Genomic DNA, 12,164 nt, shown 5'->3' with positions numbered 1-12,164 from the left:
CACGCCTGTAGTCCCAGCTACTCAGGAGGCTGAGGTGGGCGGATCACAAGGTCAGGAGATCGAGACCATCCTGGCTAACACGGTGAAACCCCGTCTCTACTAAAAAATACAAAAAAACTAGCCGGGCGAGGTGGCGGGCGCCTGTAGTCCCAGCTACTCGGGAGGCTGAGGCAGGAGAATGGCAGGAACCCGGGAGGCGGAGCTTGCAGTGAGCCAAGATCCGGCCACTGCGCTCCAGCCTGGGCGGCAGAGTGAGACTCCGTCTCAAAAAAAAAAAAAACAAACAAAAAACATAACATAACATAACATAACATAGCATAGCATAATATAAAAGTTTGTTCTGGGCCAGGCATGTGCCTCAGGCCTGTAATCCCAGCACTTTGGAAGCCTGAGGTGGGAAGATCTCTGGAGCCTAGGAGTTCAAGACCAGCCTGGGCAACTTAGTGAGACCCTATCTCTACAAAGAAATTCCAAAATTAGCCTGGCGTGATAGCACATGCCTGTAGTCTCAGCTACTCAGGAGGCTGAGGCCAGAGGATCACTTGAACCTGGGACGTCAAGGCTGTAGTGAGCCTTGATCCACCACTGCAGTCCAGCCTGGGTGACAGGGTGAGACCCTGTCTCTAAAAAAATATAAAAAATAGGCCAGACGTAGTGGCTCGGTGGCTTATGCCTATAATCCCAGCACTTTGGGAGGCCAAGGTGGGCAGATCACCTGAGGCCAGGAGTTTGAGACCAGCCTGGCCAATATGTTGAAACCCCATCTCTACGAAAAATACAAAAATTAGCTGGGCGTGGTGGCAGGCACCTGTAATCCCAGCTACTCAGTAGGTTGAGGCAGGAGAATCGCTTGAACCCGGGAGGCAGAGGTTGCAGTGAGCAGAGATCACGCTACTGCACTCCAGCCTGGGTAACAAAGTGAGACTCTGTCTCAAAATATATATATATGTAAAATTAAAATTAATAAAATTTAAATAAAATTCCAACCTCAGTTTCTCAGTCACAATGTAGCCCCAGTCCACGTGCTCAATAGCACTAGGCTATGGTATTACAGGACACGTGACTTGACTATTCCTATGCAACGTGTATAGCTTTTTAAATCATTTATTTCTGTTTTGACTTCCCAGCATTTGCCAAAAGCTTTCAAGGTGAAGTGTCCCAGTTTTTTTAAGCACCACCTGGCAGCCACCGAAGTATCACGTTTCTGTTTCACAAGAGCTAGCCATGAATCTGATTGCTACTGTTCCACATGATTAGCACGTTTGGAGTGACAGACTGTTGGGTTTGCCACATTTCTGAGCAGGTTGTGATTCTGTAATCGTTTTTTCTGAAGGGCATGAAGCATGAAGAAGCTACTGGCCTGGGCCGGGTGCAGTGGCTCACGCCTATAATCCCAGCACTTTGGAAGGCCAAGGTGGAAGGATCACTGGAGCCCAGGGGTTCAAGACCAGCCTGGGCAACATAGGGAGACCCCCCCCCCATCTCGCCAAAAAAATTAGTCAGGCGTGGTGGTACACGCCTGTAGTCCCAGCTACTCAGGAGGCTGAGGTGGGAGAATCGCTTGGGCCCAGGAGGTTGAGACCAGCCTGGGCAACATGATGAGACCCCGTCTCTACAAAAAAAAAAAAAAAAGCAGCAGCAGCCAGTGGTCTGTCTCTCAAGAAGCGACGTATCATGTTTCCCTGAAGCCCTCGCCTCTAGAGAGCTGCAGAATAGAAGAGGAATGAGTTCACACAGAGGGACCGTGCTGGTAGTAAGACATATAAAAAGAGCAGTTAAAATGATTAGGGACGTCAAACCTTAAGAACCCCAAGGATAGTTCATTAGACTCTGAAGTATCTGATGAGCTCGCTTGGTCCATCCCGGATGAATAAAAGCAATTTGCCCTTTTCTTTCAACTCCCAAGAGATAACGATCCACAACAGCCCTTGTTTTCTCATTGCACTGAATCCTACCTCTCAGGTGTCAAGAAGTGTTTCTCTTAAGTCTTATCCAAATCTCTCTTATTAGTTGATCTTTCAAACCTCTCTGCTAAGTCAGATATCATTTAATGATGGCTGCTCCCTGAATGTCAGGGCCTTTTACCTGGAAATAACTCTTTAGTATTTTCTCATTCTTGATGCTTCTGCATCTCAATATAATTTTCCAATTTGTGGCCGGGCATCATGGTTCATACCTGTAATCCCAGCACTTGGGGAGGCCAAGGAGGCAGGCGGATCATCTGAGGTCGGGAGTTCGAGACCAGCCTGACCAACATGGAGAAACCCCATCTTTACTAAAACTACAAAAATTAGTTGGGCATGGTGGTAGGTGCCTGTAATCCCAGCTACTCAGGAGGCTGAGGCAGGTGAACCGCTTGGACCCAGGTGGCGGAGGTTGCGGTGAGCTGAGATCATACCATTGCATTTCAGCCTGGGCAACAAGAGCAAAACTCTATCTCAAAGAAAAAATAATAATAATTATCCAATTTGTAAATTGCCTGGTTATTTTTCCTCGTTTGTCTTTCTTGCTTGCCCTTTACATTTTTTCCCCTCTCTCCTTTGTGATTTTTATTTTTATTCTTGAGATGGAGTCTCACTCTGTCGCCCAGGCTGGAGTGCAGTGGTGCAATTTTGGCTCACTGCAACCTCTGCCTCCGGGGTTCAAGTGATTCTCCTGCCTCAGCCTCCTGAGTAGCTGGGATTACAGGCGCCCGCCACCGTGCCCAGCTAATTTTTGTATTTTTAGTAGAGACAGGGTTTCAACATGTTGGCCAGGCTGGTCCCGAACTCCTGGCCTCAGGTGTTCCACACACCTTGGCCTCTCTGCCGGGCTCTCTCCTTGTATCAGATCGGAGAGAAGAGTAAAATAAAATTTCCATTGGCCACTTTTTTCTTGGCCAGCCCAATAGTAGAAATGTACTCAAATTATGCCTTTCTGGTCGGGAGCGGTGGCTCACGCCTGTAATCCTAGCACTTTGGGAGGACGAGGAGGGCGAATTGCATGAGCTCAGGAGTTCAACATCAGCCTGGGCAACATGGCAAAACCCCATCTTTACTAAAAAATATAAAAATTAGGTGGGTGTGGTGGCACATGCCTATAATCGCTTGAACCTGGGAGGCCGAGGTTGCAATGAGTCAAGACTGCACCACTGCACTCCAGCCTGAGTGATAGAGTGAGACAATGTCTCAAAAAAAAAAAAAAAAAAAAAAAAAAAAAAAAAAATTCTGCCTTTCCAATATTGAGGTGACAGCTATCAGCATAAATCTATACCTCTCTTACTTATTCATAACATAGGCCTTGGGTAGTTTCTTTAAAAACAAGAACAACAATAAAATACAAACCATGGTAGCACATTCAATCCTGTTGCTGATGAAAGTGATGGCTTTTATAGATGCCTCAAAAGAAATGACACATATTCCCAAAACAGTTGCTGTCATTTATGCCTGTTTCAAGGTTAAACTTGGGTGTGTGCAATATTTTGTTTGCAAGTTTTTGATTGCAAGTAATGGAAATGCCCTATGGCTAGCATAAGGAAAGAAAGGGAAGGGAAGGGAAGACAGAGGAGGGGAAGGGAAAGGGGAGAGGGGAGGGGAGGGAAGAAGGGAGGGAAGGAAGGAGGAAGTTAATGAAAGGATATTGGAGGCATTTTATGGAAGCAAAGGAAGAGTTGGACAACTAAACTTTCCTAGAAAAGGAAGAAACTAGGCCAGGCATGGTGGCTCATACCTGTAACCCTAGCATTTTGGGAGGCCGAGGTGGGCAGATCACCTGAGGTCAGGAGTTCGAGACCATCCTGGCCAACACGGTGAAGCCCCGGGTCTACTAAAAATACAAAAATTAGCCAGGCATGGTAGCACACACTTGTAATCCCAGCTATTCAGGAGACTGAGGCAGGAGAATCACTTGAACCCAGGAGGCAGAGGTTACAGTGAGCCGAGATCGCACCACTGCATTCCAGCCTGGGTGACAGAGCGAGACTCTGTCTCAAAAAAAAAAAAAAAAAAATTAGACAGGCGTGGTGGCAGGTGCCTGTAATCCCAGCTACTTGGAAGGCTGAGGCAGGAGAATCTGTTGAACCTGGGAGGCAGGGGTTGCGGTGAGCAGAGATCATCCCACTGCACTCCAGCCTGGATGACAGAGTGAAACTCCACCTCAAAAAATAATAATAATAATAATAACATAAATAGGCCGGGTGCAGTGGCTCACACCTGTAATCCCAGCACTTTGGGAGGCTGAGGTCGGCGGATCACAAGGTCAGGAGTTCGAGACCAGCCTGACCAACATGGTGAAATGTTGTATTTTGTAAAAATACAAAAATTAGCCAGGCATGGTGGCGTATGCCTGTAATCCCAGCTACTCAGGAGGCTGAGGCAGGAGAATCACTTAAACCCAAGAGGCAGAGTTTGCAGTGAGCCGAGATCATGCCACTGCACTCTAGCCTGGGAGAGTCTGTCTCAATAATAATAATAATAAAATAAATAAAGTCATCAGTTCCACTCCCATGATAACCCGTTAACCCATTAATTTATTAATCCGTGAAAGGATTAATCGGACCTAAGAATCTCTTAAAGACCTCACCTCTCAATACTGCCACTTTGGGGATTCAATTTCAACCTGAGTTTTGAAGAGAACAAATATTCAAACCATAAAAGCAGCCTAATCTCCTTCAACCATCCGCTGTCTATGGACTAGCACATAAAAAAGAAAGAAATTTCTAACCTGTTTAAGCCCCTGTATTTTGGAGTCTGTTGCAGTAGCTTATCTATGAAATAATAGAGCTGGGATTGCTGTGTTGGATCTGAAGGGCTGTATGGTTCCTGCCCAGGATGTAGTCATTCAGAAACCCAGCAGGATTCAGGTTTGATACACTGAGGGAGGCTGAATTGCACACTTTTACCTGAGTTCCCATGAGGCCTGGCAGCCTTTTGAAATCCCTGCCTTCCTTATTTCCATTAATATCCTTACAGTAATAAGAGACCATCTGTTTCTTGGCACCAAAAACTCCTAAAACAAACTCTCCCCTTACATCCTGCACTTCTCATTTAGTTGCATCCTTTCTGTCTTCGCTGCTAAACAGTGAGCTCCAGGAAGAAAAGGATCATTTATCTTTCCACGCTGTGTCTTTAGAACCTAGTGTGGTGCCCAACACATAGAAGGTATCCCAACAAATAGGGGATGGATGGAGGGAGGGAGGGAAGGATGAGTGGATGGATGAATAGATGGAAAAAAAGAAAATAATAAAACTAGTTGTAGCTTATAGGAGGGAAGGCTTCATGGAACTTCTCTCTCCAGGCTCTGAATTCCTACTATCCTGACTTTCTCTGTGTCACTGTCACATATGACCGAGCCACCTCCCTATTTTCACCTCCACTCTAGAGGCATACCTCAACAGAAGTGTTAGGTTACAGGGGTATGTCTTTAGGACCTTGCTTGTTAGTGGTCTCTACAATCTTACAACCCTCTTTCTAAGCATCTAGAAGCCTAATATTATACACCTTTCCTTTATCATACTCAAATAATTATTTTTCTCGGACCTACTTTGCTAGCCTGATTAGAAAACAGAGCCTGAGACAGATTAAAGTGCTAACACTTTATTTAGGAGTTGAAAGCCTATAGAGGTGAGAATGAGGAAGAAAAGAGGAAAGATGTGAGGTGAAATACAAATCAACGTGATGTGTTGGCCAGGCACGGTGGTTCATGCCTATAGTCCCAGCACTTTGGGAGGCCAAGCCAGAGGGATCACTTTAGGTCAGGAGTTTGAAACCAATCTGACCAACATGGTGAAACCCTGTCTCTAGGCCGGGCGCGGTGGCTCACGCCTGTAATCCCAGCACTTTGGGAGGCCGAGGTGGGCGGATCACAAGGTCAGGAGATTGAGACCACGGTGAAACCCCGTCTCTACTAAAAATCCAAAAAAAAATTAGCCGGGTGCGGTGGCGGGCGCCTGTAGTCCCAGCTACTCGGGAGGCTGAGGCAGGAGAATGGCGTGAACCCGGTAGGCGGAGCTTGCAGTGAGCCAAGATCGTGCCACTGCACTCCAGCCAGGGGGACAGAGCGAGACTCCGTCTCAAAAAAAAAAAAAAAGAAAAAAACCCTGTCTCTACTAATAACACAAAAATTAGGCGGGTGTGGTGGCATGTGCCTGTAATCCCAGCTACTCAGGAGTCTGAGGCAGGAGAATTGCTTGAACCCGGAAGGCGAAGGTTGCAGTGAGCCGAGATTGCATCATTGCACTCCAGCCTGGGAGACAGAGGTAGACTCTGCCTCAAAAAAAAAAAAAAAAAAGTGTTGTGTTTCCAAAACTTTCCCTGTGAACGTTATAAAATTAATCAAGGAACCAGATGGAGTGGCTCACACCTATAATCCCAGCACTTTTGGGAGGTAAGACAGAATTGCTTGAACCCGAGAGTTCAAAACCAGCCTGGGCAACATAGGGAGACTCCATCTCTACAACAAATTAAAAAATTAGTTGAGCATGGTGGCTCACATCTGTAGTCCCAGCTACTTGGGAAGCTGACGTGGGAGGATCACTTGAGCCTGGGAGGTCAAGGCTGCAGTAAGCCATGATGGTGCCACTGCACTACAGCCTGGGTAACAGAGGGGGACCCTGTTCCAAAAAAAAGATTTAATCAGGCCGGGTGCAGTGGCTCACTCCTGTAATCCCAACACTTTGGGAGGCTGAGGCAGACAAATCCCAAGGTCAGGAGATCGAGACCATACTGACTAACATGGTGAAACCCCATCTCTAATAAAAATACAAAAAAAAAAAAAATAGCCAGGCGCGGTGGCAGGTGCCTGTAGTCCCAGCTATGTGGGAGGCTGAGGCAGGAGAATGGCATGAACTCAGGAGGCAGAGCTTGCGGTGAGCCGAGACCGCGCCACTGCACTCCAGCCTGGGCGACAGAGCAAGACTCCGTCTCAAAAAAAAAAAAAAAAATTTAGTCAGGAAGAGAGAAGGAAAGATGAAAATAAACCAAGCTTGCAGCACACTCAGCACTAATCATTAGGTAGCTTTGTCTCTGACCTGCTTCCTCATAGCTGTTTGTCTCCTATTGTCCTAGAATCATATATACCCAGTTAAAAGATTATAGTTCCCAGCTGGGCATGGTGACTCACGCCTGTAATCCCAGCACTTTGGGAGGCCGAGGTGGGTGGATTACCTGAGGTCAGGAGTTCGAGACCAGCCTGGCCAATATGGTGAAATCCTGTCTCTACTAAAAATACAAAAATTAGCCAGGAGTGGTGGTGCATACCTGTAATCTCAGCTACTCAGGAGGCTGAGTCAAGAGAATTGCTTGCGCCCAGGAGGCAGAGGTTTTATATATATACATATATGTGTGTGTGTGTGTATGTGTATAGTTCCCCTTAACTGCTGTAACAACTTGAACATGGTGAAATGTTAAGTTCTGCCTTTGAGATATTCTTTCAGGTCCTGCATACCAGTGAAATTACTGACATCAGCTGTATTGAAGGACCCCTTTGAAGCTGAGTCACAAAAGAATTCAGTTTCTATGTCCTGATGATTTTATCCCCCTTACCCTGATCAATGACCCCAATTTCCATGATCCCCTTAAAAACTTCAGCCCAGAACTCCTTGAGGAGATGGATTTGAGTGTCTCCTTTCATCTCCTTCCTTGGCTGCCCTGCAACCATTACACTCTTTCTCTGCTACAAGCCCTGCTGTCTCAGTGTAATTGGTGTGTTACTGTACATCAGGCACATGAGCCTGTTGGTCGTATAATGTTGCCATACTGGCCACCAATCCCAATCCTGCACAGCAGGTTGCTCACCAGCCTTGTTTGCTTGGTGCATAGTCTTTTCCAGGGAGACCACGAGGAGGAGCCACATCTAGGAACAGGTCCTCAAAAGTGAGAAAGCAGAAGGAATGTATTTGCTTAGTTCTCTCCCATCTTCCATTTCTCAGTGGTGAAGATTCATCCCTGGGGAAACTAACTCCCCTATACTCTTTGGTTGTGTAACCTAGCACCTTGCAGCCATCCAGGCTGGCAAATTCCAATGGCATGGCATTACAAATAGAGAAGTAGAGAGGTAATTCAGTATGCTGAATTAGGGTGCTGACTAGTAGAGAAGAAAGAAGATAATCAAAGGAATCTGGGAAGATTTCTTTCTTTTTATTCTTCTTTTTTTTTTTTTTTTTTTTTTGACAGAGTTTCGCTCTTGTTGGCCAGGCTGGAGTGCACTGGCGTGATCTCAGCTCACTGCAACCTCAGCCTCCTGAGTAGCTGGGATTGCAGGCATGTGCCACCACGCCTGGCTAATTTTGTATTTTTAGTAGAGACAGGGTTTCTCCATGTTGGGCAGGTTGGTCTCAAACTCCTGACCTCAGGTGATTTGACTGCCTCGGCCTCCCAAAGTGCTGGGATTATAGGCATGAGCCACTGTACCAAGGGAGGAAGAGTCTGAATTATCCAGGTGGGCCCAATCTAATCACATTGGTCCCTAAAATCAGAGAACCTTTCTCAGCTGTGTTCAGAGACAGACATGACAACAGAAGGGCCAGAGTGATACTTCATTGCTGGCTTTGCAGAAGGAGAAGGGGCCACTAGCCAAAGGATGGGGGCAGCCTTTAGAAGCTGGAAAAGGCAAGGAAACAGATTCTCCACTAGAGCCTCCAGAAAGAAATACAGCCCTGATGGCACCTTGATTTTAGTCCAGTGAAATCTATGTTGAACTTCTGGACTATAGAACTAGAAGAAAATTAATGTGCATTGTTTTAAGTCATTAAGTTATGATAATTTGTTATAGCACCAAGAGGAAATTGATACACAGTCACTACCACTATAGCTAGTTCTAGGGCCACAGTCGTAACCACTCAGTGGATTCATTTTACCCTCTGCCCAAATAGAGCCAATTTAGCAATACAGGGGAATTGCAATAGAGAAAGTTTAATTCACACAGAGCCAGTTGAATAAGACTAGAGTTTTATTACTCAAATCAATCTCTCCAAAGATTTGGAGGTTTAGGTTTTTCAAGGATAGTTTGGTTGGCCAGGGAATGGGTGCTACTGATTAGTTGGGGATGCAAACATAGGGGTGTGGAAAATGGTCTTTGTGCACCGAGTCCACTTCTGGGTGGGGCCACAGGACTGTTTGGCAGGTCTAGGTGGAACTATTCGTTACCGAAAATCCAAAAACCTGAAAATACATCTCAAAAGGCCAATCTTAGGTTCAACAATAGTGATGTTATCTGCAGGAGTCATTGGGGAAGTGGCAAATCTTGTGACCTCTGGAATAATGGCCAGCAATCATTTACACCTAAATCTTAGCAGAATTCAGGCTCCCCTCATGCTCCTATTCTAGTGGTCTTTCATTAGCTTTACAAAGTGGTTCAGTCTGGGAGAAGGGCAATTGCCATTTAAACAATAAACTAAATGTCTCCCAAAGTTAGCTTGACTCAATCCCAGGAATGATTAAGGGCAGTTCGGAGGCTAAAGGCAAGATGGGGGTTGGTTATATCAGATCTCTTTCACTGTCATAATTTTCCCACTGCTATAATTTTTGCAAAGGTGTTTCACAATCGAAATTTATCAACCCTCTCTTTCTTTTTTTTTTTTTTTTTTTTTTTTTGTGAGACGGAGTCTCGCTCTGCCACCCAGGCTGGAGTGCAGTGGCCGGATCTCAGCTCACTACAAGCTCCCCCTCCCGGGTTCACGCCATTCTCCTGCCTCAGCCTCCTGAGTATCTGGGACTACAGGCGCCCGCCACCTCACCCGGCTAGTTTTTTGTATTTTTTAGTAGAGACGGGGTTTCACTGTGTTAGCCAGGATGGTCTCGATCTCCTGACCTCGTGATCCGCCCGTCTCGGCCTCCCAAAGTGCTGGGATTACAGGCTTGAGCCACCGCGCCCGGCCCATCCCTCTCTTTCATGACCCAACTGGGATTACCTAGACATTCATCCCCAAGGAGTATAGGTGTTTAGGGACCCTTGCCAGGTCACAGTTGTTGTAACTGCCCATTAATAGTCATCCCAAGCATGAAAGTATCAAATGACACACAATGAATCTTCTGGGTTCCAGACATTTTGTTTGCTGCGCCTGTTGAGAAGCAGCTACCTTAATTCCCCAGAACAATCAGAAATGATTATCCCAGGCAGTGCAGTAACTCCCTTCTCTGCTTGTCACTTCAATAATACAAGGAACTCAAACTGAGCACTATATAGTCACAGCATCCAATTCAGTGGAATGCTTACTGTGTCCCCAGGCCTAAGAGTTCTTCCAGAAATTAGAAACTCATCCTACAGAGCCCAAGGTTACAGGGATGAGAAGCGCAAAATCTACAAGTGGGTCACTGCGTGCAGTTGTGAGAAAGGTCAGCCCGTTTCCCAACCCCAGTATACTAACTGGAGAGGCATAGTACAGTATATCACTTCTTAGCTCAAGGAATAAGCCACATCCTTCAAGATAGCCCATAGCTGGGTGCATTGGTTCACACCTGTAATCCCAACACAATGGGAGGCCGAAGCAGGGAGATCACTTGAGGACAGGAGTTTGAGACCAACTTGGCCAAAGTGGCAAAACCCCATCTTTACTAAAAATACAAAAATCAGCCGGGCGTGGTGGCACATGCCTGTAATCCCAGCTACTCGGGAGGCTGAGGCATGAGAATCGTTTGAGCCCGGAGGTGGCGGTTGCAGTAAGCCAAGATCCCACCACTGTACTCTAGCCTGGGTGGCAGAGTGAGACTCTGTGTCAAAAAAAAAAAAAAAAAAAAAAAAAAAAGCACCTATCCTGCAGGATATACTTTTCCAGCACATTAACTGGGCCTTCAACAGATGCTATTAAATGTACATTTTATTATTATGCAGATACAGTGAGGCCAATATAGGAGGCAGTTGACATTGAAAAGATAGTGTCTCACTATGCCCAAGAGGAGGGGGCACACCAGGCCATGCATGGCCACATAGGGGAAGCACCAGTGTCAGAGGCATTTGAACCAAAGTGACTCAATCTTTTTTTTTTTTTTTTTTGAGACAGTCTCACTCTGTCGCCCAGGCTGGAGTGCAGTGGCACAATCTCGGCTCACTGCAACCTTCGCCTCCCCAGGTTCAAGCGATTCTCCTGCCTCCGCCTCCCGAGTAGCTGGGACTACAGGCGTGCACCACCACGCTCAGCTAATTTTTGTATTTTTAGTAGACATGGGGTTTCTCCATATTGGTCAGGCTGGTCTCAAACTCCTGACCTCAAGTGATCTGCCCACCTCAGCCTCCCAAAGTGCTGGGGTTACAGGCATAAGCCACTGTGCCCTGCCTGGGAACAGGACTTCTAAAAGGCAAATATGTCTAAGAAGGCTGTGGTCCTAAGGCCCTTTTTGCTGGCTATAAGCGGGGTCTCCGGAACCAAAGGGAGCACACAGCTCTCCTTAAAACTGAAGATGTTTACGCCCAAGATGAAACTGAATTCTGTTTGGGCAAGAGATCTGCTTATTTATACAAAGCAAAGAATAACACAGTGACTCCTGGTGGCAAACTAACCAAACCAGAGTAATCTGGGGAAAGATAACTCAGACCTTTGGAAACAGTGGCATGGTTCGTGCCAAATTCCAAAGCAATCTTCCTGCTAAGGCCACTGGACACGGAGTCCATGTGATGCTGTACCCTTCAAGTATTTAAACTAATGAAAATTAAATAAATAAAAGTGGATTTGTGCTCTTGTAAAAAAAAAAAAATGGAAACATACAGTTAATATAACAGGCCATCCCATTCTTCTATCAGACCAGTTATTTCTGAATGATAGGTACATGGTAAGATCAGTGAAGCCCATGGCCATAGGCCCATTATCATGTCACACCACACTTTCTTTGCTGTAAAAGGAGTCTCTTGGTTCCCAAGATTGTGTATGATAGTGATATGGTTTGGCTGTGTCCCCACCCAGATCTCACTTTGAATTGTAATAATCCCCAAGTGTCAAGGGCAGGGGCAGGTGGAAATAATTGAATCATGAGGGCAGTTTCCCACATACTGTTCTCATAGTAGTGAATAAGTCTCATGAGATATGATGGTTTTGTTTGTTTTTATTTTCATTTTTATTTTTGAGACAGAGTTTCACTCTTGTTGCCAAGGATGGAGTGCGATGGTGCGATCTCGGCTCACTGCAACCTCTGCCTCCTGGGTTCAAGTGATTCTCCTGCCTCAGCCTCCCAAGTAGCTGGGATTATAGGTATGTG

General features: G+C 46.1%; 1 pseudogene; it reads left to right on the top strand.

Annotated features, from left to right (window-relative positions):
• Positions 1-3,324: 3,324 nt before the first annotated feature.
• LOC115900051 lies at positions 3,325-11,610 on the top strand (annotated as a pseudogene).
• Positions 11,611-12,164: the final 554 nt, after the last annotated feature.

This window comes from Rhinopithecus roxellana, chromosome 10, assembly GCF_007565055.1.
Source record: "Rhinopithecus roxellana isolate Shanxi Qingling chromosome 10, ASM756505v1, whole genome shotgun sequence".
Taxonomy (NCBI): domain Eukaryota; kingdom Metazoa; phylum Chordata; class Mammalia; order Primates; family Cercopithecidae; genus Rhinopithecus; species Rhinopithecus roxellana.
The sequence above is the reverse complement of the archived record's forward strand: the minus strand, read 5'-3'. Positions and strand labels throughout refer to the sequence as shown.